Here is a 27,540-nt window from a genome sequence, read left to right on the forward strand (position 1 = left end):
TACCACGTAATTGATGTGGATTATCGAAATGTTGACAGTGTAATATCGGCCTCTTTAAAATGACTATACGTAGGATGGAAAAGTAAGAAAAGAAAAAGTAATTGAAAACGGAAGAATTGTATAAAAAAAAAAAGGGAAGATGGGATTTAAGGTTCTGTAGAAAAAAACAAACAAAGGAAAAACGGATTAGGGTTTTCAAATTGGTACCACTCCAATTGGGCGAAAATTGTCCACTAAAATTAATGGCGTCTTCTTCATCAAGCATACGATCCACCCTTACTGTAATGAACATCACAAACTTTTTCTTACGTTAATTTTTATCCAACAAAATGTTTTGAATGCTTTATAGCAGTTGTTTTTTTTCTTTTTCAGAATTTTAATTGGTTTTAGTACGTGGCGAAAAGAGATCTTCAATTAATGGCCGAAAAATTGATTTTTTGCATTACCTCGAATTTTCCCGACACTTGAAATAGGGCGTTGACAATTACACTAAAACATGTTTATGGTCGCTTTAAACTGAAAACTAAATTTTTAAGAAAAAACAGTTTACTTCTCATAAATAATTGATCATGTTAATGAGGATCTCAAAAATGACTTTCAAATGTATCTTATGATGATTGATGTAATTTCCAAGTATTGACGGCACATATAACAAGAAAGGTCAGTACATTGAAATTGTGCTTTGTACTTAGTGGGCATAACTATTTCCACAGTCCAAAGTTGTCGTGGCCACAACTTTTCCCAATTTTTTCAGTTTCCATGAAGAAAATGATGGACCTGGAAATCTGGAGAACAAGGTCCATCTCATATCAGGTATCAACTTGGAGAAAAATAATGTCCTTCGAGGAAATAAAAAGTGCAGTTATCTTATTGAAATGAAGCTCCCTAGAAACAGGTGCTCATTTTGAATGTGAAATGAAATGGAAAGGTAGCATTCATTAAGCCTTTAATCTGGAGAGATAATGTTATCCCCGATGTTAAGAAAAACACAAGCACCGGCAATATTTGTAATGCGAAACACAATTCTGTAACAAGGTGCTTATTTCAGTCCAAATGAGTGCACATCTCGTGCTAATACCTGTTCCATTGGTACAAGTTGTGGACCCTGAAAGCCCACAAATCTTCAATTAAAAGGAGGGAGGAAAGAGTAAAGAAGAAAGATGAAAAGACCAAACTACATTCCTATACAGAAAGTGTATTCAGTATATCATTTCAGTCCGAAACAAGGCCCGGATCTGGTCCCCCTGCAAAATATGCAATCAAATTTAAGACAGCTACGCAAGAGTTCTATGATGTATATATCCAGTCCCCACTTCAGACACAATGTGAAGCAGCATTCTTCGGTGAGAGAGAGAGAGAGAGAGAGAGGCTCGAGGGGAGAGATCATTCATTCAACTAAAAACATCTTTGAGCCCTCAAAGCAGCCTCATGAACCGTGGTTTCCTTGGGGATTTGGTGGCAACTTTTCTCGACAAGGTCAAGCAGCGTTTCCAAATATGTCGCTCCTGAGTTCAAAATCTCATTGCTGTCCTTTGTCGTCTGGAAACTGACAATTCCTATTGGCCGGTCTATCTTTGCCACCAGGGACTTGGAAAAAACCATTAAGGAGAGATGCTTCTCAGCTTCCTAAAATGGTAATATAGAAGAGGTCAGGCTTACAAAATATCATACGAGCTTGTATAATTATCATTATATGGTCTCTTGATCAGATGATAGTGTTGATTTAATAAATTGACGCATGTGGTTGATTAAAGCTCTTAACAACAGCAGTAAGAGAACCCAAAAAAGAGCTCTTTCCTTGAGTGATTCAGCTATTAAGATTTTCTGAACACAGGAAATGGTGAGTGTTAATACTAGCAGAAAAAGCGCATCAGAATTTCAGGCTCCACAGGACAAGAAATGGTTTCACAATGCCAGACAATGACACTTATAGCTACAACAAATTTATGAGCAGAGGTTGACTAAGCCAAGTGTACACTTATATGTCGGTCAGAAATTTTTATGAAACAAAACTATGAAGACAACATTCGCAAATCCATGACAAGCCTTTGGCTTTCATCGCACCAAAACCTCATTTACACATATTTTGGATCTTGTATCCAAGTCCAGCAAGCATGCCCCAATCAGGGATCACAGGCAGAGAGGCTGCTCAGGGTTAAATGAGGGGTCTAGGCAATCATTCATAAAGAGTGACATCGATAAAGAACATCAACAAATGTTCCACATAATCAGACCTGGATGCTGAGGCATAACAGCTCTGCAAGTCCCTTTAAGGTAATCCTTGAGTAATACTTCGAAACGACAATAATATTCTGCAGAAATAGAGTGAGTCACATCTGAATGATGATCCAATGAAAAGAAGAAAAATGACAAAGTTCTGTACTTACATGTTCGATGTTCTCTGTCTTAGATTTTCTGCTGCCTTCTCAACAAGTGCACCTCCTAGCATGTTATCCCATTCTCAAATTCATCTGTGAAAGTACTTTAAAGAGGAGTCCGTTGGATAAACTCCACCATGACCAATTGTTTCAGCAGCAACCTGCGTTAAAATATCAAAGGCATGGTTGACCAAATTCTATGGCACATTATTGAGATATTGCAAAATGTACAACCAATTACCTAGACCAATTCAAAGATGGTACCTGAATTGGGGAATTTCTGAGAAATGTTTAACCTCTAAAGTGGCATTAAGAAGGCTTGACTGCATAGGATCATGTGGTTATAGAACTAAGTACCAGTAGATTTTCATTAGAACCTGCATTTAATTAAATCACAGAATGAACAGCTGTGCCTTGAAAATCTCAATGAAGACTTAACAAGGAAAGAGCTTCACCTGCTCTGGGTTGCCCTTCACTGATGGAATCTCATATATCGCCTTGTAGTATCGACAAATCTCAAGGTAATCATTATTATGTGAGTAATACCTACATTGTTAACCACATAAATGCGAGGTATATTGAGATGCGAGTTCAAATCCATCAAGTACATCTGGAACGTCAGAGTTTGCGATAAAGCTAGAAAGGAAGAACAGTGTGCCAGATATATAAAGCCATACAAGTTCATGGTTTGAACCACAACCTGAATACCAGGTGGCACTTGATTGGCAAAAACAAATTAGTTAAAAGAAAGTGGACACAACATTAGAAAAAGCAAGACACCAATTTACCATATCATGAGTCATTGTATATCTGTCTCAACTCCAGAAGAGACGGAATATCAGCGGGCGCTTGTTCCACAATGTTTTCACCTTCTTTAGGCTTTTTATTCTCTTTGGAAGGATCTGCATCAAACACTCGGGGGTTGATCTTCCTGCAAAGGATATGTGCACAGACATAATCCTGGCGATCTGTGCACAGATGAACCTGCAAAATCCATCGATCAGAAAACCAATCATAGTAATAGTGCATAAATGACTAAAAGCAATACAAAAAACCCGTACTTGTTAAAACATGAAGGCAATTTTCTCTGTCTTTGCCGTTGCTCCAAAACTTTATACCTGGATTTCAAGCCCATCATAGGAATGTTGGACAAGGAAAAACCAATTACAAGATCAGTGACAATAGAGGTCAACTTCTAGTTACCCCGATTTCTTGCATCAAATCAGTAGCTTCTGCTGTAAGACCCTGTTCTTCCTTTCTTTTTGCAAGTTTCTTGATCGACCGTGCTCTCTCAATTTCAACATATATCTGCATTACGAAACTAGCTACAGAAACCACGAAACAAAAACAGATTGGTGCTGAACATAAGCTGCAACAGGGTTTCATCTCACATATTCACCTTCCCAGCGGCGACAGAGTCAAGTGTCTTAATAAGCTCTATCTTGGTCTCAAGATCAGGTGTCTGGTCAACATATTGCATAGCCTGCTGCAGCATTGCTGTCACAGCCTGGTGATAAGAAAACAGCAACATGTAAGTCACTGTCCAATCAGGTGAATAACTTGATAATGTCTAGATCACAATTAAAACTTTGATTTGAACTATTGATTAACAGCACGGAAAATTTGTCACTCTAGAATGAAAATATGGTCAAAAAAGGAACCAAAAGGGACAATAGCAAGGCACAATACAAATACAGGTATCTCTATAAAGAGCATCCCAGCCAATTAAAAACTTGCAAACAGCACAAGCACTATAAAATCCCCATAAAGGACATATCATGAAATGTATCCTGAACTAGACATGAAAAAAAAGTAATGCAATTCATAAATGAGCAGGAGAACAAAAAGTAAAAATTTGGGGCAATCATGGGAGAGAATCAGAAACACAAGGTGAGAAACTGAAGAGGATCCCACAATGCTAGATTCTAGAGGAGTCCACCATACTAGATTCTAGAGCACAAGCACCAGGCCTGAGATCTTGCATCCCACCAGATTGCCTAGAGCCAATTCCCATGTAGATATGCCAAGCACATTCATTTTTTAGATAGTTATACATAGATGGCATGTCACAGCTACACAAAACGACAGTTGATGATCTAATCAGTACACATATGGTAGGCAATCCCTGCAATATAAAATATAACCCTTAAGGTAAAGGTTGTTAAGATTGATACTAAATGATTGAAATTGGACGATACTTTGAATCAATGACCATAAGACGACAGAGAAAATTAAGGTCTAAAGCGATAGATTCTTGATCTTTTTTCTGTACTAACACCTGTGTGTTATCTTTGAAAAGAGGGAATGAATCTCAAAAGTAGAAGACAAAAGCACGAGCATCACCACAGCAGAAGCACATCAGTGAAGAAGCTCTCGTACCTCTTAAAGAAAGTTAACTAGAGAAGCATCCAGGGCAAAAGTTAAGAAGAGAATAAAACAAATGCAAAACCAGATGATAACAGTGTAAGTAAGAAGACAGGAGGATGAAAGAAATAGACAAGGTACAGAGCTATATGCTATTACGTACAAAAGAATTCCGTCCCCAGCCAGAAAAGATGGTTGCCGTACAAAGGTGTCGGCATTGGGCTGTGCTGCTGTTTGTGGAGGCACAGCAGACCTTCCATTTACCCCAACCCAAGCTCTCATGAAGGTAGAGCCCACTTCCAACTCCAGCAATAAAAACTTATTCGTACTACAGCGAAAAGCTTATGGATTCTCCCAAGTCTGTATAGAAAGTATCTTCTGCCTTGCCACAACCACCAATTAAATCTCCCATACAATCTAATTCAGGATGAGAGCAACACCTCATTCTCATTTATAATCTCCTTATAGTTCAATCCCCGAAGGCGGCCCTAATTACACGAACATCAATCCCTGAATTAGTATTATGTAAAAGGTATAATAACGTAAGGCACCATGGAAATACCTATCCATCTAAAACAAAGAGAATCTATCTCTATACAAGACAATTCAAATCCTAAAACAAATCTACTGACCAGAATAAAATCGAAGAGGAGGCCCAACTACTAAACCCTGAAAAGAAGATAAAACAAAAAATAAAACTACCGTAACTTAAACAAAGTGCCTCTTTTCGACAACTTCTACCTAACGAGTTTGCTGAAGAACTCGCCCGATATCAATCAATTTTCACTTCATGAGTAAGTGCAAATTCAAGAACCCTGCCAGAAAGGATATCCGCCGGGCTAAGGCTAATCCCTTTGCTTTTTTGACATATTTTACTTTGTATACATACATAAACACAGGCGCCACCATCAAACTTCCACAGGAACATCATCAACCCCAACCTTCCATCATTCAAGAGGAAGAAGGAGGAGCAGGAGGAGGAGAAGAAGAAGTAACCAGGCGAATCAAGCATCAATCAAAAGAAGAAGGACTAACCAATCTCGATCCGCTCCTAGATATCGGAAGGCGAGCTCGAGGAATCGGCCAAAAAGTCTGCAAGCAACGATCGCTTCGGAGCCCCCTGAGGGGGAAGGAAAAAATGGACAGAGAGAAAGCGAGGACTCGGTGAACCCCCTCCCTCCCTCGCGAAAACTTCTGCTCTTCTTCCGTTTCCCCTCTCTCTCTCCTTCTCTTGAACGCAACTGATGATGAGAGAGAAAACGAAACGGTTAAGAATGAAAAGAGAAAAGAATGAATAATAAAAGAGGAAATGGGAAGAGGAAAATGGGAGGAGATCCGAAACACCTTCTGTCTGTGATCCTCCCCTCCCACTGGCCCAGACGACAACCGACCTCCCACCTCCCTCACTTCCAAGCGGATCCCCCCATCATCACCATCACACCTCCGTCGCCAATGAAGTTAAACGCAACAGGTCCGGTGATTGTCTAAGAGACGGGCTTCCACAACTACGAAAAACTCGCAAGGGTCCCAATCCCTCGAGTTCAACTAAATTTTCGCGACTCCCAGAATAAAAATGCCGCAGATTCTTTAAATTCGAAAGGTCCACTGATTTGAGGGAACGGCAATTTATAATATTCAAATTTATTAAGGATTCTGATCAATCAAGGTTTTGAATTTCAGTTACACTCTGGCAATTTCAAACACCGAGGGTTCTCAGATATTTAAAACTTGAAAAGTCTAGCGATCGTTCGGCGGACGTGCACTTAAAGACGTCCGACACTTGTGCGGATTTTGATCCACCAAGGCCTTGGATTCAACTGAATTCAAGCAATTAGAAAGAGTGAGTTCCTCGAGAAGCTCTGGGACATGTTCAAGCCAGGGGCAATTAGAAAGAGTGAGTTCCTCAAGACAGGTTAGCTGGGAAAGATGGGGCAACGGCGGCTCCTGGCAGGTGATAACTAGAGCTGTTAAGCCAAAGGGTAGTTCTGATAATTCTCGGAGCTTTTCACAATCTCCAACGCTAAGCTCTTGGAGAGAAGAGAGCTTAGAAATGCTTTCTAGCAAGTTCGAAATGCCTGAATTGTCTAAAGAAAGCTCCTCTAGCGAAACCAATTCACATATATTACAAGGTAGTCGTTCTAGTTTTTCGCATTCTTCAACTCCCAACCTCTAGAGTTTTGCCAATTTCCCGATGACATCAGGCAATTCCGTAACAGCAGTTTTTCTAATTTCCGAGATCCTCAAATTTGGCATATTCCCAATGCTTTCAGGTAATTTCGTAATTGATGTGTATCCTAAGTCTAGCTTGGTCAATGATGTCAATTTTCCAATCGAGTCGGGGATCTCTGTCAATGAGAAGCACCCACCTAAGAACAACCTTTGTAAAGATGCTAGATCACCTATGGAGCTGTGTATATGCAGGCTAACAGTCTACATTCATTGGCACTCAAAGTCTTGAGGTCTTTTATGGAACCAATGGATTTAGGTAATTCTTCAATTATCGAACCATATAAGTACAATTGAGTTAACGAAACAAGGGATCCCATAGATTTAGGAAGTTAAGAAAGTCGTTGACAATTCAAGGCAAATAAAGTCTCCAGCTTCATTAAATGACCTCTCGAAATATGAATCTCCTGTATATCAGTGTCATTTATGCAAAACTCCCTCAATTTTACCATTCTACCTATTCCCGCAGGTAGCTCCTTGAGTCTTTTACAACTAGAGACATCCAAGGAAACGAAGGTCTTGATGTCCCCAATAGAAGGATGAATCTCTTCCAGATTCACACAATATGCAAGAATCAAAATCTCCAAGCTTTCGTAAGTAGACATGTCGGGAGTTCTTCTCAAAGATAGACATTTCCCGAGGTTGAGAACTTTGAGCTCAGTTGCCATCTGAAAAAAAAAAAAAAAGAAGAAATGATACCTCAGTGTCATTGGACTATTGCAGCTTGTGATTTTCCACTACTCCTTATGTTTTGACTTTTAGAATTCCTCAAAAAATACCCATGCTCCCCAACTACTTCACGGTTGTCTTATATAATTTTAAATGTCTTTTTTAGTAGTGTTATGCTACGCCAACATATAAATATTTGTTAAGCATATCAATTGCAAAAGAATGTTGGGGATATTCAAGTGCCGACTGCATATATTTCTAAATAACATTTCAAAGGAAATGTTTACTGATTAAATATAAGCAACTTTTATTATCAAGTAGCAGATGACTAATTCAAATGGAAGAGAGATGCAATCATTGGGCACCATGTATTCCTTCAATAGTATGAGATTAAAGATAAATGACTAGTTTAATTATGAAAATCAATTTTCAAATGTTATATGCACAAGGATAAAAAATTATATTGAAAATACTTCAATGCCTTCTTTACATCTTACCTTGAGCAGAGCCCACCCTCTCCAATCCTCCGAAATTGCACTATTTGACAAATCGAGTACAACTAATTTATTCGGATGAAAGTTGGCCGCAGTAAAATCCGAGGGACAACCCACCCACCGAAGCCATCTTAATTTAGGAAGTAAGCTTTGGAAATCTCCAGTGAAATTCACACCATCCGCTAGAAGGAACCTCAAGTTGGTCATTTCTTTAAATTGTTCAGCCGTGTATATTCTTCCCTCACCACAATTGCCAAGAGAAAGTGCCTCAATCTTTCTAGCGCCCTGCAACTTGGAAACATTGTAGACCATAAGTTTTAAATTATGAGATGAGATCAACTAATGTAAAATAAAATGCACTGATTTCAATTTGCTGTCATACTATCATGGCATAGGCTTCTCCTTTAAAAGTAATCTATCAAACATTCTGCTTTTGTAGTTTTGTTGTTTCATTAAAGTTACCAAGAGAAGAGTATTCTCATCACTATACTACCGGGCAAATATATATAGGCAAAAGTACACTAGAAGTGCCATAATTTGTGTACGGTGATCACTCTGGTGTCATAACTTTTTTTCGGATCACTTTGGTGTCAACTTTTTTGAAAATCGATCACTTTAGTGCCAATGCTGACGTGGCTCGTCGGAAATCCGATGTGGCGCTGACACGGCTCGCCGGAGAGGTCCACGGCTCGCCGGAGAGGTCCAATCAGCATTAAAAACCAAAAACGACGTCGTTTAGCCCGCTGACATGTACTTTTTTTTAAAAAAATTAAATTATATTAAAAAAAAAAAACCTGCAGCAGCGGCGAGGGAGCCCTCGCCTCTGCGCTGCCGCCAACCCACCATCGCCGGGAAGGGCCGGCGGTGGTGGGCGCGCGTGGTCGGCGAGGGTCGCCGGGCCCCCGGCCGGGCCGCGACCCTCGCCGAGCCTAGCGAGGGCCGGATTCGGCAAGGCGAGACCTCGCCGTCGCGACCTAGGCGACGGCGAGGTCTCGCCTCGCCAAAGAAAGGCAAGGCAGGACCTCGCCGTCGCCTAGGTCGCGACGGCGAGGTCTCGCCTCGCCGGACGAAGGCGAGGCCGGACCTCGCCGGACGGAAGGCGAGCCGGACCTCGCGCCGTCGCTAGGTCGCGACGGCGAGGTCTCGCCTCGCCGGACGAAGGCGAGGCCAAACCTCGCCGTCGCTCGGGTCGCGACGGCGAGGCGCGGCCTCGCCTTCGCCGGGCGGCGAGACCTCGCCGTCGCAACCCGGGCGACGGTGAGGTCGGCCTCGCCTCGGCCGGGCTAGGCGAGACCTCGCCGTCGCGACCCAGGCGACGGCGAGGTTTGGCCCCGCCTTCGTCCGGAGAGGCGAGACCACGCCGTCGCCGGGGTCGTGACGGCGAGGTCTCGCCTCGCCGGATCCGGCCCTCGCTGGGCTCGGCGAGGGTCGCCGGATCCGGCCCTCCCTAGGCTCGGCGAGGGTCGTCGGGCCCCGACCAGAGGCCGAAGACCCTCGCCGACCACTGTGCCCACCACCGCCGGCCCTTCCCGGCGGTGGTGGGTTGGCGGCAGCAGCGGCGAGGCCTCCCTCGCCGCTGCTGCAACTTTTTTAAAAAAAAAAAAATTTAAAAATTCGAAAAAAAGCCACGTAATTTCCACCGTGTACAAGTCAGACCATTTTTTTTTAATATGAATGCCAGGTCAGCTTTTTGGCCGGAATCACTAAAGTGATCGATTTTCCTCCGACTTGGCATCAAAGTGATCCGAAAAAAAGTTATGGCACCAAAGTAATCGCCGTACACAAGTTATGGCACTTCTAGTGTACTTTTGCCAATATATATATCATTCCTCCGTAAACAAGAAATTGCTCCTCGATTATGTTCTAGAATCAGGCAAAAACAGCAATTAATCAAAATAGCTCTTTTGCTAGTAGAAGCAGCTAGTTTTGGGGAGTCAAGACTGACAACTATTTTTATTTCAAACAAGAAAGGGAAGATGGAACCAAATTCACTGACTAAGACAAGTAGAGAAAATTCTTACCTTGTTTCCGTCAATCACATCTACGGCTTCCTCAGAATTCCATAATCTGCTTCGCTTTTGAGGGTCCTTCGGATTTTCTAGACGAACAATTTCCCTTCCAAGATCTCTCAGTTGATCATGCATCATTAGGTTGCTGTATTTATCAATTTTAATTAGGGACATAAGACTCAATACTTCAATCCCCCTTCTCGGGAAAAAACTACTGGCGTCTCACATGTAAGTTGGATTTTGTTTATGTGATACAATGAAAAAGCATGCAATATCCAAAAATATTTGTTGCTCCTTGTCATCTAATGCTTCATAACTTATTTTCAACTTCTCTTGCACTTTCTTATCGGCACTTTCTTTAATTTCTTTAATGTATCTTTCCATATTTCTTCTCTCTTTCCACAAAAGAACGAGCCTATAACTTCAAGAGCTAATGGGAGCCCCCAACTAGTAGATACAATATCACGAGAGATAACCTCATAATCACTCGGAGGAGAATCCTTTCGAAATACATGTCTACTAATAAAATCAATGATAGTTTTAAAGACAACTCGTTGAGTTGGTACATGTTGCCCGCCCTACCTCCATCGGGAATGCTTTTGTTTCTAGTTGTGATGATGACTATACTTCCCGCTTCAAACCAACTACCATCCCTGACCAAAGCATTCGTGTGAGTACAATCATCCATATCATCTAGAAGAACTAGGACTTTCTTACTCGTAAAACAAGATTTGATGACACTGACTCCTTCGTCGACATTAGCCACATCACACGAACTTCCTATCATGGCAGAAATGAGTTGCTTTTGTACGCATTCAATACCCTTGCACTGAGATGTCTCTTGGATATTTGCCATGAAGCTACGACAGTCAAAATGACTAGAGAGTTTGTTGTATAACACCTTTGCAAGAGTCGTCTTACCGATACCGCCCATTCCGTAAATTCCAATAATCCTTGTACCATTGAATTCAACATCTATCTTGCTCATAATCCGTTGCACATGATCATTGATTCCCACCAACTGTTCAGGGACATTTAGTTGAAAAAGTCTTTTTAACTCGCACATAACTTTTTTGACAACAATTTTAACCAATGTTCCTTCATGCCTGTCAAATAACAATGAAGATTACTATAGGATAGCAATATGTATATTCTTTTTCAAGAAAGATCTATTTATGAAAAATTAAACAATTTTTTGTTGGAGTATAAGGTACCCGTTATCAATTTTCTCCAATTCCCATCCTTTCAAGGAGCTGACTTCTTTGAGTGCTTCTTCCCATTCCTTCTCAACCATTTCGTCCATATTCTTTTTATGTGCATTGATAGCATCTCTTGATCTCCCAGTAGGTCGCACCTGTGAGGGTTTCGCTTTGTAAAATATGGGCAACACTATCCGCCATTTACTTCTCCTGCACTTCAACATCTCAGCCAGCTCGCGAAGGCACCATTTGCTTGAATCGTAGTTCTCCGAAATAATCGGAATTGAGATCTTAGAATTCGTAATACTACAGAGAAGCTCCGGACCAATCTCCTCACCAACACGGAGCTCATTGTCGTCTCTGAACACGTGAATTCCTGCATGTTCAAGGTTATGATAGAGATGATCGGTGAAACCTTTGCGAGTGTCTTCCCCTCTAAAGCTCAAGAACACTTCGTAATCATTTCCCTTCCGCCTTCATAATCACCTACATGTGGAGAGGTCGATGAGGAAGAGGGCTCGTGGATCGGATATTCTGAATGAGTGGGTTCTTTTCTTTTCATCTCAAGAGGACTGTAAAAGAGATTGATGGAGAAGGAAACAGAGAGAAGAAGTATTTATTCCCAGATCTGGGAATAGCAGAAATGTTTCACAGGACTCAAACTCGGATCTACATTCAAACAACAATAGAAACTCTCAGACAACTCATCAGAAAAAAAGGAGCAATCAAAGCAGGAAACGGAGAAGGGCAAGGAGTCGTCGACTACCTGAGGAGTGTTCGAACAACACAACCCACCCACTGCTGTGATCTCCCCCGATCCTTAGCCTTGGACGTTGGATTACCAACACACAACACTCTCTACTGTGCGTGCTTGAACAATGATGATTGCTGACTGCTTAAAGAATGCTGAGTTATTGCACGCGTAATAATCGCAAAGTATTATGCGGAAGTTGCGGGGAAGCTATGCAAGTGCTTCTTGACTTGACTTGCTTTTTCTTTTAACAAAAAAGTAGAAAAGAAAACAACTTGCAATAAAGATGCTCCTAGTCCTTGCTTTTTCTACCGTGCACGCTTGAACGCTGCTGACTGCTTGAAGAATGCTGAGTTATTGCACGCGTAATTTCGTCAGCATTATGCGGAAGGTGCGTGGAACCTACGCAGGTGCTTTGATTGAAATTTGAGATCCAGCACGACTTGACTTGCTTTTCCATTAATAAATGGAATCGTCGGGGAATTGTAATGGGAAGGTGAAGCGAGTAAGACACCACGATTAGATTGCCGCATGCCAAAATGGAAGGGCAAAGAAATGTGAAGCACAAGCTGTGCGAGAAGTTTGGGAAATTGGTGTGACTGAACAGAGAATCTCGGGAATTTAGTGGTGAATTCGGTAGAGGTTGTGGAGGATCAACATGAACAGTTCCAAAGCTAACTTAAAGACTTGGACAAATGCATTTTGAGGCTCTCACCTGTACCCGTAATTGAAATCCGTTCCGCTACTATGAAAACTCCGTGTCGACATAATTTATGCTAGATTGTTCTTAGCTCTCACTCGTTGCGGGTCAACCCTTATCTATTCACTTTGATAAATGTCAAGCTAAACTTTATTCATTTGTCGATTGACCCATTCTAGGAATTTGTTCACAACTGGTCCCATATGAGTCGATAAGGATGGACTTTTGAGATTTTCATAAGAGGATTTTTACGTAAAGAAATCACAACTATATCTAGATAGATGTTTACACAAACAAATAAAATGTCACTTTATATATGGAATGGAAATGCTTGCTAAAAGTAAAAATCCAATATTGGTCATTGCCTAAACATCGGTTGTCAAATTGCATGTATGTCGTTGTTAAATATGTCTTGAATTTTATGTACTCGGTCCGGTTCATCACCCGACCCGATATATTTTTGTGCGACCCAAAAGTGGAGAAAAAATTAAGATTTAGTTCGTTTGCTCCGGGTTGGGCCGATAGGCCCAACCCGGAGAAAACGAACAAATCTCTATAGCGATTCGCTCGAGCTGGAGCAAGTGAACAAATGTCCAGGGGGGTTCAGGGGCATAGCCCCCGGGGAAATTTTTTGGGGAGCTCTATTTATACCGCGGCTAGGTTTTCTCATTGATGCAAAGAGAATTTTGTTTTCAGAGAGTTTTGTGAGCCGTGAGGTTTTGTCGTTGTTTCGACTTCTGAAAACTGTACTCTCTTTGATTATAGTGGAATCTTGTCTTGCCTCGCCCGTGAACGTAGATCACCTTGTGATCGAACCATGAAAATCCTTGTGTTCTGTATTTATTTTTTCGCATTTGTTTTACAACAAATGGTATCAGAGCCTAGTTCGATTCTAGGGTTCTTTGAGATGGCATCTTTGAAGTTTCAGATCTCATCTTTTGACGGACAGAACAACTTCGGATTATGGAGAATAAAGATGAAGGCTTTATTGAGGCAAGAGGGTACGGTTAGGGCGCTGGACGGAAAATATCTAGACCATATGACCTCGGCTGAGATTGAAGAGATGGACGAGAAGGCGCATAGCGCGATCCAGTTGTCTCTAGATGACAAGGTTTTGCGAGAAGTCGCTGATGAGGAAACAGCGGCCGATCTCTGGAAGAAACTGGAAAGTCTCTACATAAAGAAATCTCTAACATTGAGACTTTATTTGAAGCAGTGTCTTTATACCCTAAAGATGCGTGAAGGTACGTCTGTTCAGGAACACTTGGATGAGTTTAATAAAATTGTTTTGGATATGAAAAATCTAGATATTAAACTCGAGGATGGAGATCAAGCTTTGATCGTGTTATATTCACTGCCTACCTCATACGAGAATTTTGTGAACTCGATGCTTTATTGTAACAGCCCGAATTTCGATGTAATTTCCGGGATCAATGAAACTGATATTATTTCGCATTTCATTTTGGTAAGTCTCACCCAGAGCTGATCACTCTCGGGATACTAATCAATAGGGTATGGCTAACTAGAAGATGGTACGTGGACCGGGGACCCTATCGTGAGACGGATACCAATCACGAGAGATGCTGAGGGAATATTTTGAACCGATGTGGGCCGATCTTAGGAAAGGTAACGGATTTGGTTTGGCCAGGGCCAACGTTGTACACTTAGATCGCAGGTGAATCTGCATGACCGAAAAGTACACGTGGCCAATCAGTCCTGAACCTAAACCGAACGATCGTAGCCTCTGGGGCTAATGATAATTTCTCATTCTCTCAATGATCGAGACCATTACGATACGGGTAGCCCTAGGTCGATATGCGTAATCTCTAAACTGCCGCCCGTTAGTGAGAGACCCTGAAATTGAAAGTTTAGCGGGTTTTGTTCACGGAATTGGGCCCGGATTTCGGTATCGATTTTCAAAGGCTTAAGAGACTATTTTTGGGAATCTGACGTCATATTACGCTGGCCACTCACATGAGGAGTTAGTACGAGTAAAAATTGGAATTTCGGTCCGGGGGTGAAAAATTACGATTTTGCCCCCGGGATGTCAGCGTCGCTTTTCGAGGCCAAATGAGGTTATTTTTCGTGGCCGACGCCATTTTTGGGTGGCCACGCATACCAGGAGTCGTTTTGGCCAAAAATTGGAATTTCGACAAAAATTGGAAAAAATAATATTATTTTATTCCCGAAACTTTGAAGTGGATTTTCGAGGGCTTACGCGATGAATTTCGCGATTCCGACGCCATATTATGTTGGCCACGCATATATGGAACGCGTATGTGCAAAAATTGGAATTTCGGTTCGGGATCGGAAAATTACGAAAATGCCCCTAGGCCATTTTTGATTAATTCCGAAAATTGGATTTAATTTTGGGATTAACCAAGGTGAGTTAAGGCTAAACCAGGTCTGGTCAACCATGGTTAGGGACAAAAGACCATTTCACCCCTAAATTATTGGATATGGATTAATCTTGGCCATTGGATCAAGGGCAAAATTGTCCAATTGGCCTAGATTTTGACACTTGGATTCAACCCACACTTTGTTGACCTATTTGACCAGACCCTCTCTCTCTTCGAGTTCATTCGGCCAAATTTTTCCCGAATTTCCCTTCTTCTCTCCCGTTTCCATTTGCGCAGTTTGCGTTTCTCGCACATCCCTGGTGCTGTTCGTTCAGGAACAGACCCAGTGAGCTGTCCCCGCGAGCCAGCACCACCAGCAGACTAGTTTCACCCAAGAGCAGCCACCATCAGCCCCGGTTTGAGTCCAAAAACAGCTCTCTCTCTCTCTCTCTCTCTCTCTCTCTCTCTCTCTCTCTCTCTCTCTCTCTCTCTCTCTCTCTCTCTTTTTCCTCTTTTCTCATTTTTTCTGTTTTACAAACAGTACCGCCGGAGCTTCGCCGGAGCTCCGATCGCCGTTCCGTCGACACCCAGGCCTCCAGCACGTCCATACTGTCGCCCGTTCAGCCCCGTCCGTACAGGTGACCGTACGGTTCACGTTAACCGTCCGTACGGTTCATCGTTCATCTGCACCGTACGGCCGCCGCCGCCGTGACCCGGCGCCTCGCCGGCCACCGTTCCCGGCGTCCGTACGGTGTGTCCGTACGGTGGTGCATTCACGCCGTCCGTACGGTGGTGATGTTCACCCCGCCGTCCGTACACCGCGCCGCCGTCCGCCGGGAAGTCCGCCGCCGGTTTCACTGTTCACCAGTGATCGGCCGCCGTTCCCCGACGTCGTGACTTTGGATTAGGTGAGTAAAATTCCTAAACCCGGATTAGGACTGATAGTGCGTTTTTCCTGGACTGGTTTAGGTATTATCGGTGCATTTTTGACTGGCTTAGATAATAGTAGTGTGTATTTGAGACTGGGTTGAGGACCGATTAGTAGAATTTATTATCGGGAAAATTTAGTGGTTTAATGAGAACTATTGGGGAGGAAAATGGGGTTTAATGATCAATTTAGGAGCTTGTTGGTGAAATTGCCGGGTATGCCCGGATTGACTGATGGTATGTAATTCGTGCTTAATTGTGATTGATTGCGTACTGCCATGTCGCATGTTGTGTGGCTGCATTTGTGGAGTGCGATTGGCCACTGTTTGGCTTGTAGTTAATTATTGAGTTGTGAATCGCACGTTGGGCCACACGGTATTAATTGGGCCAATTAAGCACGTGTTGTGACATTAGGTGTCTAAATTACATTGGTGCTCGTGGTGCATTGCATTACATAACATGGACACGCATTGTGTATGCCAAGAGTGAGGCATGTGATGAAATTGTGCGAGAATGCGTGTACGCCATGAGCATGTGATCACCTAAAATACCCCGGCGTTATACGCCGGGTTCGATAATAATGAGCCGTGTGATCACCTAAGGACCTTCGGGTCGATACCGTCCTCATGCACTTTGAAGCGGGACGATGCCCGTACGTCGGAAGGCGACCATCCTCATGCACTTTGAAGCGTGCTCGGTTCGCAAGGAGAAACGATGTTGCGCCTCATGCACTTTGAAGCGTGCTAGAGACACCGGGCCGGATCGGCTTCGCGCCTCATGCACTTTGAAGCGAGGCTAGACGCACCGGGCCATGAAAAATTGATGACTCGAGTCGTAATAATAATTAATTGGGCAAGTGTGCCAGTGTGGGCCAATGGGCCAAAGAAATGTGCATGACATGTCAATGACATTTGCATGCATAAACATGCATTGAATAGCATGCGAGTGTGTGAGACTCGATGCATGAGCATGTGTTTGGCGTACGTGTGACTGTGTGTGCCACATATGTGCCATGATTGTTATATATTGATCTGTCTAACCTGCAGGGTCAGAGAATTGTATGATTATGGTTGTTTTATGATTTTAAATGTTTGTTTCCAGTCGGGGAGATTGCATGCTAGCCTAGCCTAGGTTTAGGGGTTGAACTCATTGAGATTCGTCTCACGGTTGTGTAAACCGAAACATTTCAGACCCCCAGCAGTAGGATGTCGAGGTCACCACCTCTTTTTGGGAATATCGCACTTTATCTGGCAGTCGTCGAGCATACACCTCGGTGGGAATGAAGCAGAACGGAGAAGTGGCTGTTTGGGTTATTCCCAGCTGTTGGTGTTTCCTTTTTGGTTGTCGTGAACACTGTAAAAAGAGTTTTAAAATAGTAATATAAGTATGTACATATTTTCTGCGTTGATCGTTGTTTATTGGATGGCTATCCTTGGCTCATATTGTAATTGTCTGGGTTTGTTATTTTATACTTTCGCTTGTGCTTGATCTCTGTGTGGGCGTGGGTCGGCGACGCTTCCTGGGACGTCGCAATTTATCGACCGAAGGTGGGATGCTCACGCTTCGTGGGGTACGGGGCGTGACATTTATGGACGTGAATCCATAACTTTGGAGGATGTTAAAGCATCTTTGAATTCTGCATAACTGAGAACAAAATTGAATGGGAATACCAGTTAAAACAAAGCAGATGGTTTGTTTGTGAGAGGCAGGACCAAGAGCAGGGATAAAGCTTCCCGAGAGAAATTTGTTGGTCGTTCAAAATCTAAGCCACCTGGAGATAAGATGAACGTTGAGTGCTACTATTGTCACAAAAAAGGACATTACAAGTTAGATTGTCCTTCACTCAAGAAAAAGGATAAGCAGAAAGGTCAAAGACAAGATTCGGCGAATGTTGCAAATGAAAATGAGTCTAATGTGCCTTACCCAAAAAAAAATGAGTCTAATGTGTCAGACAGTGTTCTTACAGCATGCTCTGCTGTTAATTTCTCCAATGATGTTTGGATAATGGATTCGGGAGCATCATATCACATGTGCCCAAATAGGGAATGGTTCACCACATACGAGCCATTGAATGGCGGATCAGTTTTGATGGGGAATGATGTTGTATGCAAAGTCGTGGGTATTGGTACTGTTCGGATTAAGTGCCACGACAAAGCAGTGAGAACCTTGATTGAAGTAAGACATATACCAGACTTAAAGAGAAACCTTATCTCGTTGAGCAGTTTGGATTCCATTGGATGTGTATACTCAGGTGGAGGTGGAGTTCTCAAAGTTTCAAAAGCCAATCTGGTTGTGATGAAAGGAAGCAAGATGAATCACTTGTATCATTTGCAGGGTAGCACAGTTATGGGTCCTTCAATTGGCACAAGCAATTCCGTTTCTGATAATGATAGAACGAAATTGTGGCATATGCGTTTGGGCCACATGAGTGAGCGTGGCATGACAGTTTTGAGTAAACGTGGTTTACTTTGTGGGGAGCAGACGACCTCGCTAGATTTCTATGAGCATTGTGTTCTTGGCAAGCAATGCAAAGTCAGATTCAGTACGGGGACGCATTCGACAAAGAGTACACTCGACTATATCCATTCTGATTTATGGGGACCAGCACAGGTTCCATCTAAGGGTGGTGCTCTTTACTTTGTGACGTTCATTGATGATTATTCCAGGTAGGTTGGGTTTACTTTCTGAAAAGAAAAAGTGATGTGTTTGAAACCTTCAAGAAATGGAAAGCCCTTGTTGAGAATCAGATAGGGAAGAAGATTAAACGTCTTAGGACCGATAATGGTCTTGAGTTTTGTGGTGGCGATTTTAATGAATTCTGTGCAGATGCAGGTATCGTTCGACACCGTACAGTTAGGCACACTCCACAGCAGAATGGAGTGGCAGAACGTATGAACAGAACTCTATTGGAGAGAGCAAGATGCATGCTCTCTAATGCTGGCATGGAAAAAGATTTTTGGGCGAAGCTGTTAACACGGCTTGTTATCTGGTTAATCGTTCTCCTTCAACAGCAATAGAATGTAAGACTCCTTTTGAGATGTGGTCAGGTAAGCCTTGTGATTATTCTAATCTAAAGGTTTTTGGATGCCTTGCTTATTATCATGTTAAGGATGGTAAGTTAGAACCTAGAGCAAAGAAATGTATTTTTGTTGGGTATGCTGATGGGGTGAAAGGTTATCGTTTATGGTGCCACGAACCTAACTCACCTAAGTTCATTATTAGTAGGGATGTTACATTTAATGAAATGCATATGCTTGATCAAAGGAAAGTTGTTGATGAGTCTGCAGGAAAACATGAGAGTGATACGAATGAGGTGGAGGTTCAGGTGGAGCTTCCAGAAAAGACCTCTCAGAATGATTTGAACGAGCAAATTGCTCCTGTTGATTCAAGTTCAGATGAGGAAGCTGTAGATGAGGTGGAGCAGCCATACTCTATTGCTACTGGCAGAGAAGGAGGCAGACCCGGCCTCCTCAGAATATGGGTTCTCTGATCTGATGGTTTATGCTCTTACGACAGCAGAAGATATGGGTATTCAGGAACCTTCTACCTATACGGAAGCTGTTACTTGCACAGAATCAGAGAAATGGGCCGTTGCTATGGTTGAGGAACTTGAATCACTTCACAAGAACCAGACTTGGGACTTGGTGCAGTTGCCTAAGGGAAAAAGAGCCATTGGGTGTAAATGGGTCTTCAAGAAAAAGGAAGGAATTCCAGGTGTTGAAAATGCTAGATGCAAGGCTCGGCTCGTAGCTAAAGGCTACAATCAGAAGGAGGGAATTGATTATGATGAAGTTTTCTCCCCTGTGGTAAAACATACTTCCATTCGTGTGTTGCTAGCTATAGTTGCTCAATTTGACTTAGAGCTTGAGCAACTTGATGTGAAAACTGTTTTTTTGCATGGCGAGCTTGAGGAAACTATTTATATGGCCCAGCTCGAGGGCTATTATGTAGAAGGCAAGGAAGATCATGTTTGTAGATTGAAGAAATCCTTGTATAGTCTGAAGCAGTCACCAAGACAGTGGTATATGAGATTCGACAGTTTTATGATGGGGAGCGGTTATCATAGGAGCAACTATGATAGTTGTGTCTATTTCAGGAAGGGTTCAAATGGATCCTTTCTCTATCTTCTCTTATACGTGGATGACATGCTCATTGCTGCAAAGAACATGTTAGATGTGTTGATCTTGAAGAAACGGCTCAGTGAGGAGTTCGAGATGAAAGATCTGGGTCCTGCCCAGAAGATCTTAGGAATAGAGATTCAGAGGGACAGGAAAGGAGAGAAGTTATATCTCTCACAGAGGAGTTATATTGAGAAGGTACTTGAGAGGTTTGGCATGCAAAACGCTAAGCCCGTGAGTACACCGTTGGCATCCCATTTTAGACTCTCAGCTCTACATTCACCTCAATCAGAGGTCGAGGAGGCTGCGATGTCTCGTGTCCCATACTCCAGTGCAGTTGGTAGCATTATGTATGCTATGGTATGCACCCGTCCAGACATTGCACAGACAGTTAGTGTGGTTAGTAGATATATGGCGCATCCTGGAAAGGTCCATTGGCAGGCAGTGAAATGGATACTTAGGTATCTTAGAGGCTCTGCAGAGTTGGGCCTAGTATTTGATAAAAATAGTTCCAACGGTACCTCAGTTGTGGGATTTGTGGATTTCGATTTTGCAGGTGATCTCGATAAGAGGAGATCTTTGACTGGCTATCTTTTCATACTATCTAGTTGGGCTATTAGTTGGAGGTCAACCTTACAGTCGATAGTTGCTTTGTCTATTACAGAGGCAGAGTATATGGTAGCAGCAGAAGCAGTGAAAGAAGGTATTTGGTTAAGGAATCTTGTTCAGGAACTTGGGCTCCAGCAAGAAGACAATTCGGTTGTCTTTTGTGACAATCAAAGTGCTATATACTTGATTAGAAATCAAGCATATCATGAGAGGACTAAGCACATCGATGTCAGGTATCACTTTATTCAAGAGGCAGTTGCTGAGAGAAATATGACGGTAAAGAAAATTGGTACAGCTAACAATCCTGCTGATATGTTGATCAAGCCAGTCCCCGCCAACAAGTTTAAGCATTGCTTGAACTTGATTGGCATGCTTGGTTGAGTTTGCCCCTTCTAGGGCTTTGGTGGTGAGGTAAATGACAGTTCTACATTTGTTTTTGAAGTGGATATGTTATTTCGTTGCAGCCCTTGTTTCCTACACCGAGTTAGCTCACATAGGCTTAGGGATGTCGAGAGAATGTGTTTGGCTTCTTGACTGTTTTGTTTTGGGAAATTCAAGCCAAGGTGGAGATTTGTTAAATATGTCTTGAATTTTATGTACTCGGTCTGGTTCATCACCCGACCCGACATATTTTTGTGCGACCCAAAAGTGGAGAAAAAATTGAGATTTAGTTCATTTGCTCCGGGTTGGGCTGATAGGCCCAACCCGGAGCAAATGAACAAATCTCTATGGCAGTCCACTCGAGCTGGAGTAAAATAGTCAAAGAGAATTTTGTTTTCGGAGAGTTTTGTGAGCCATGAGGTTTTGTCGTTGTTTCGACTTCTGAAAACTGTATTTTCTTTGATTATAGTGGAATCTTGTCTTGCCTCACCCGTGGATGTAGATCACCTTGTGATCGAACCACGTAAATCCTTGTGTTCTGTTTTTGTTTTTTCGCATTTGTTTTACAACAGTCGTTGTATGTAAACCCCTTGAAATTATTTTCTTGCATTGCCTACTTAAATGATGAAATGAATGTTTGGTTTCTTTCGAATGACAACAGATCTATTCAGGTGCTACGTTTTCTCGAATGTCACACATTCAGCTGGTTTCAGTTTCAATTTCATGACAATTTCCACGAAAGTCACTTGGCAATCGTACCTGAAAGGGTCATGAAGTGACCATGAATTTCTCCCATAAAATGCAAGAAACTTCTCACGGGTTTTCCATTGAACTTCCTTGAAACCCTTATCACCTCATCCACCAATGGGTGTTGTGCTCACCTTATTCTTTTATGCGAATGTGGGGACCTGAATGTGATCATGATTCTCCGACGTTCAAGAGATTACAAAAGCTGTCGGCTCAGACCCGCAAAGAGAGTCCACGACAAAATAAAAATTCCAAGCCCCTGATGCCAAGCACTTTAGATATGTACTAATCGGACTCCTCTTATTATTCGTTTCAGTCTCCAAGCAAGTTGTTTGTGGTAGAATCCCTTTCTTTTTTAAACTAATCCAGGTCTATAATCTCCTTCGTGCCATAAGATCCGCCTCCTCTTGAAACAAATAGACAGCACAAGCTAGAGGAGGAAGGAAACAATAGTATCCGGATGACTGAGTTGCTAGGTCGCGCGACACCTCAGCCTTCCAAGGGTCAATTTCACATGTTTGACTCCATGGCATGTTTTGCCACATAAACGGACACATCGATTGTTCATCGGAGCATCTTGTGGATAATGGCCGATCCGCATCAATTGGAAGTCAAGTGAAGTTCCATACATCTGATGAATGAAATTGAAGTTTAGTTGATTCCAATTGATGATGAACCCTATGATAGCGACGACGCATAAATTGACCTATGCTTGTGGTCTATTTAGCAAGCATGCACCGTCGTGATAAAGGAAAAGCTGCATTGCTTTATAAATGGAGGAAAGGAAGAGAAAAATTTTGAATTTTCTTCCCACTTCTTCTCATAAAAGTTTCAAGAATTTATTTCATTTTCCTCCCCTTCCCCTCCTTCCCAAATAAAGTATTAAGGCAGTAACTCGGAAAATCGAAGCATAAATATGGAAGGATGAAATATAGGGCAGCCTTGCTTTCTTCTCATAATACCAACCATAGTAATAGTGCATAAACGGCTAAAAGCAATACAAAAAACCCTTACTTGTTCAAAGATAAAAGGCAATTTTCTCCGTCTTTGCCATTGCTCAAAAAGTTTCTACCTGCAATTCAAACCCATCATAGGAATGTTGGACAAGGAAAATCCAATCACAGGAGCAGTGACAACAGAAGTCAACTTTTAGTTACAACAATTTATTGCATCAATTCAGCAGCTGCTGCTGTAGTACCCTGTTCTTCCTCTATTTTTGCAAGTTTCTTGATCAACTAGGCTCTCTCAATTTCCTCTCAATTTTGACATATATCTGCATAACGAAACTAGCTATAGAAACCATGAATAAAAACAGATTGCTCATGAACATAAGCTGCAATAGAGTTTGATTTCACATATTCACCTTCCCAGCAGCAGCAGAGTTAAGTGTCTTAATAAGCTCTATCTTGGTCTCAAGATCAGGCTTCTGGTCAATATTTTGCATGATCTGCTGCACCATTGCTGTCAAAGCCTGTTGATAAGAAAACAGCGACACGTATGTCACCATCCAACCAATGTTGAGAGCACAATTAAAACTTTGAGTTAAACTATTTGATTAACAGCACAGAAAATTATTCATTATAGAATGAAAATATAGTCAAAAAAGGAACCACAAAGGATAATAGCAAGGTGCAATACAAATACGGTATCTCTATCAAGAGGATCCCAACCAATTGAAAACTTGCAAACAGCACAAGCACTAAAATATCCTCATAAGGGACAAATCATGAAACGTATCCTGAACTAGACATGAAAAGAAAGTAATGTGATTTATACATGAGTAGACAAGAAGAGCTAAAAATTTGGTGCAATCATGGGAGAAAATCCAGAAACACAAGGCGAGAAAGAGAAGGGGATTCCACAATACCAGATTTTAGAGGATTCTGCCATACTAGATTCTAGAGCACAAGCACCAGGCCTGAGATCTTGCATCTCAACAGATTGCCTAGAGCCAATTTCCATAAAGATATGCCGAGGACTTTTTTGGATAGTTATACATAGGTGGCATGTCACAGCTACACAAAACGACAGTTCAAGATCTAATCAATGCACGTATGGGACGCAATCCCTGCAGTATAAGTACCTATAAATATAATCCTTATGGTAAAGGTTATTAAGATTCATCTCAAATGATTGGTATTGGACCATACTTTGGATCAATGATCATAATAAGCTCTACAGAAAACTAAGGTCTAAAGTGATAGATTCTTAAGCTTTTTTTCTGCACACACATGCATTTTATCTTGAAAAGAGGGAATGAAGCTCAAAAATAGAAAACAAATGCACGAGCATCACCACGACAAAACCACATCACTGAAGAAGCTCTCGTACCTCTTGAGAAAGTTAACTAGAGAAGCATCTGGGTCAAAAGTAAAGAAGACAACAAAACGAATGCAAAATCAGATGACGGCAGTAAAAAGAAGAAGACGAGGATGAAAGAAATAGATGATGGCATTGTGCTGCTCTGCTAATTACTTGCCGCAAGGCTGAACCCAGTAAACTAGCAACTCGAAAAAGTGGGATCCAAATTTCACAATTAAACGGAGAGAGGCTGAGCACAAGGAGATACTTAAAAAGTGTGGCTGAGCACATAGCAATTAGCGATGCCACAAAATGGAAAAAAGACACTACAAGTGCCATAACTTTTGTACAATACCCACTTGAGTGCCATAGTGCCATAAGTTATGTACAGGGTGCATTTAAGTGTCATAAATTTTTTTTTCCGATCACTTGAATTCCATATAATTTTTTAATCGATTACTTGAATGCCGCAATTTTTTTAAAAATGTTTTCCACAAGTGCTATGCCATGTCAAATTTCTAGCACCTTGGCAAACATTTTTAAAATTTTTTTGGCACTTAAGTGATTGATTGAACGTTATGGCACTCAAGTGAACATATTTTAGAAGTTATGGCACTTAAGTAATCGAAAAAAAAAGTTGTGGCATGAACGCGGCACTTGTGATGTTCTTATCTTGAATAAAATTGAAAAGAAAAGAATAGTATGAAAGAAAGGGGAGATGGGATTTAAGGTTATGTTAAAAAATAAAAAAATAAAAACGAATTAGGGTTTTCAAATTGGTACCACTCCAATTTGCCGAAAAATGTCAACTAAAATCGTTGGCTTCTTCTTCGTCAAGCGTACGATCCACCGGTTCATTAGAAAAGTTTAATAGCCTTTTTTTCACAAGAATTGATCTGTTTCAATGATTGCTCTTCCTGATCAATGAAGAATTCGATTTTATCATCAGCTGGGCCTTACTGTAATGAACATCACAAACTTTTTCTTACGTTAATTTTTGTCAAATTAAATGTTCTGAATGCTTTATAGCAGTTTTTTTTTAAAGAATTTTATTGTTTTTCAAGTACGTGGCAAAGAGATCTTCAAATAATGGCCAAACAAAATTGATTTTTGTGTTACCTCTAATTTTCGCTACTATATTTTTTTGTCGAACACTGCAACACTTTAAAAGTAGTAAAACGTGTATTTCTAACCACTTTAAATTGAATATTACGTTTTCTAAAGAAAAAACTATTTACTTCTCATAAATAGTTGGCTATGTTAACAAGGACCTCAAAAATAATTTTTGAGTGATGTTATAACGATCGATATAGTTTTCAAAGCATTGACTATACATATAACGAGAAAAGTTAGTACATCAAAAATCACTAATTTTCTTTGTCTGACATATGCTAAGTAAGTTTTATAATGGCATTCTTCACTAAAATAACGTCCCGGCGATAAAAAGTGATCTTATTGAAATGAAGCTCCCTAGAAACTGGTGCTCATTTCAAATGTGAAATAAAATAAAAGAATAGCATTCATTAGCGTTTACTCTTGGAGAGGTAATGTCATCCCAGATGCTAAGGAAACACAAGCACCATCAGAATTTGTAATGCGAATCAGAGTTTTGTAAGAAGGCGCTCATTTCCGTCCTAATGAGTGCGCATCTTGTGCTGATAACTGTTCCATTGGTACAAGTTCCGGATCCTGAGAGCCCACAAAAATATCAGTTATAAGGAGGGAAAGAGGAAAGATTAAAAGACCAAAACACATTCCAATGCCGAAAGTGTATTCGGCATATCATCAGTCCAAAACAAGGCCCAGATCTGGTCCCCCTGCAGAATATGCAATCAAATTCAAGCCAGCTACACGAGAGTTCTGTGATGAATATCTTCAGTCCCCACTTCAGAGCACAATGGGAAACAGCATTCTTCAGCTTTTCTCTCTTGGCGATAGAGAGAGGGAGGCTCAAGGGGAGAGAGATCATCCATTCAACTAGGACATCTTCAAGCTCTCAAAGCAGCCTTGTGAACCATGATTTCCTTGTGGACTTGGTGGCAACTTTTCTTGACAAGATCAAGGATTTTCTCCAAATTTGTCGCCCACGAGTTCAAGATGTCATTGATGTCCTTTGTCGTTTGGAAACAGACGAATCCCATCAGCCGGCTTATCTTTGCCACCAGGGACTTGGAAACAACCATCTCGGAGAGATGCTTCTCAGCTTCCTAAAATGGGAATATAGAACTTACAGGTCATGAACACATTAGCTATCAGATAAAGGTATTTTATTTTCTTATTACACGATCTATCTATCAGATGATAGTGTTGATTTAATAAATTGAGGAATGTGATTGATTAAAGCCCTCTACAAAAGCGTTAACAGATCCCCAAAAAAACCGAGCTCTCTCCCTTCAGTGATTCATCTACGCAGATATCCTGAACACATTAGCTCTAATAGCGACATACTTTTGTAACACAGAATACTAGCAGAAAAAGCTTGCTCAGCTATTTTAGCAATATAGCATAGCTCCTCCCACCCTTCTAAAGCGCATTAGAATTTCAGGCTCCATGGGACAAGAAATGGTTTCACAATGCCAGACAATGACACTTACCAGCTATCACAAATTTATGAGCAGGAGTTGACTAAGCCAAGTGTACACGTATATGTCGGCCAGAAATGTTCTCGGAACAAAACTATGAAGACAACACTCTCAAATCCATGATAAGCCTTTTGGCAACCAAGGCACCAAAACCTCTTTTACAATAATTTGAAACTTGTATCCAAGTGCAGCAACCATGCCCCAATCAGGGATCGCAGGCAGAGAGGCTGCTAAGGGTTAAATGAGGGGTCTAGGCAATCATTCATAAAGAGTGGCAGTGATAAAGAACATAAATAGATGTTCCACATTATCAGACCTGGATACTGAGGCAGAACAGCTCTGCAAGTCTCTTGAAAGTAATCTTCAAGTAATACTTCAAAACAACAATAATATTCTGCAGATAATAGAGTGAGTCAAATCTGAATGATGATCCAATGAAAAGAAGAAAAACGACAGAGTTTTGTAATTACATGTTCAATGATTCTCTGTCTAAGATTTTCAGCTGCCTTCTCAACATGTGTACCTCTGAGCATGTTTTCTCATTCTCAAATTCATCTTTGAAACTGCTTTAAAGAGGAGTCTGTTGGACAACCTCCATCGTGACCAATTGTTTTAGCAGTAACCTGCATTAAAATATCAAAGGCATGGTCAACCAAATTATATGGCACATTATTGAGATAATGCAAGATGTACAACCAATAACAAACAACAATTCAAAGATGGTACCTGAATTGGGGAGTTTCTGA

At 41.5% G+C, this 27,540-nt stretch overlaps 2 pseudogenes; both read right to left on the bottom strand.

Annotated features, from left to right (window-relative positions):
- The window catches only part of LOC115693882 (26S proteasome non-ATPase regulatory subunit 12 homolog A-like), a 91,553-nt pseudogene that overhangs the window by 18,188 nt on the left and 45,825 nt on the right, over nucleotides 1–27,540 (bottom strand).
- The window catches only part of LOC115693883 (26S proteasome non-ATPase regulatory subunit 12 homolog B-like), a 70,051-nt pseudogene continuing 43,534 nt past the window's right edge, over nucleotides 1,024–27,540 (bottom strand).

Source organism: Syzygium oleosum, unplaced genomic scaffold, assembly GCF_021117445.2.
Source record: "Syzygium oleosum isolate NSW1041296 unplaced genomic scaffold, Sole_v2.1 Sole_v2.44, whole genome shotgun sequence".
NCBI lineage: Eukaryota > Viridiplantae > Streptophyta > Magnoliopsida > Myrtales > Myrtaceae > Syzygium > Syzygium oleosum.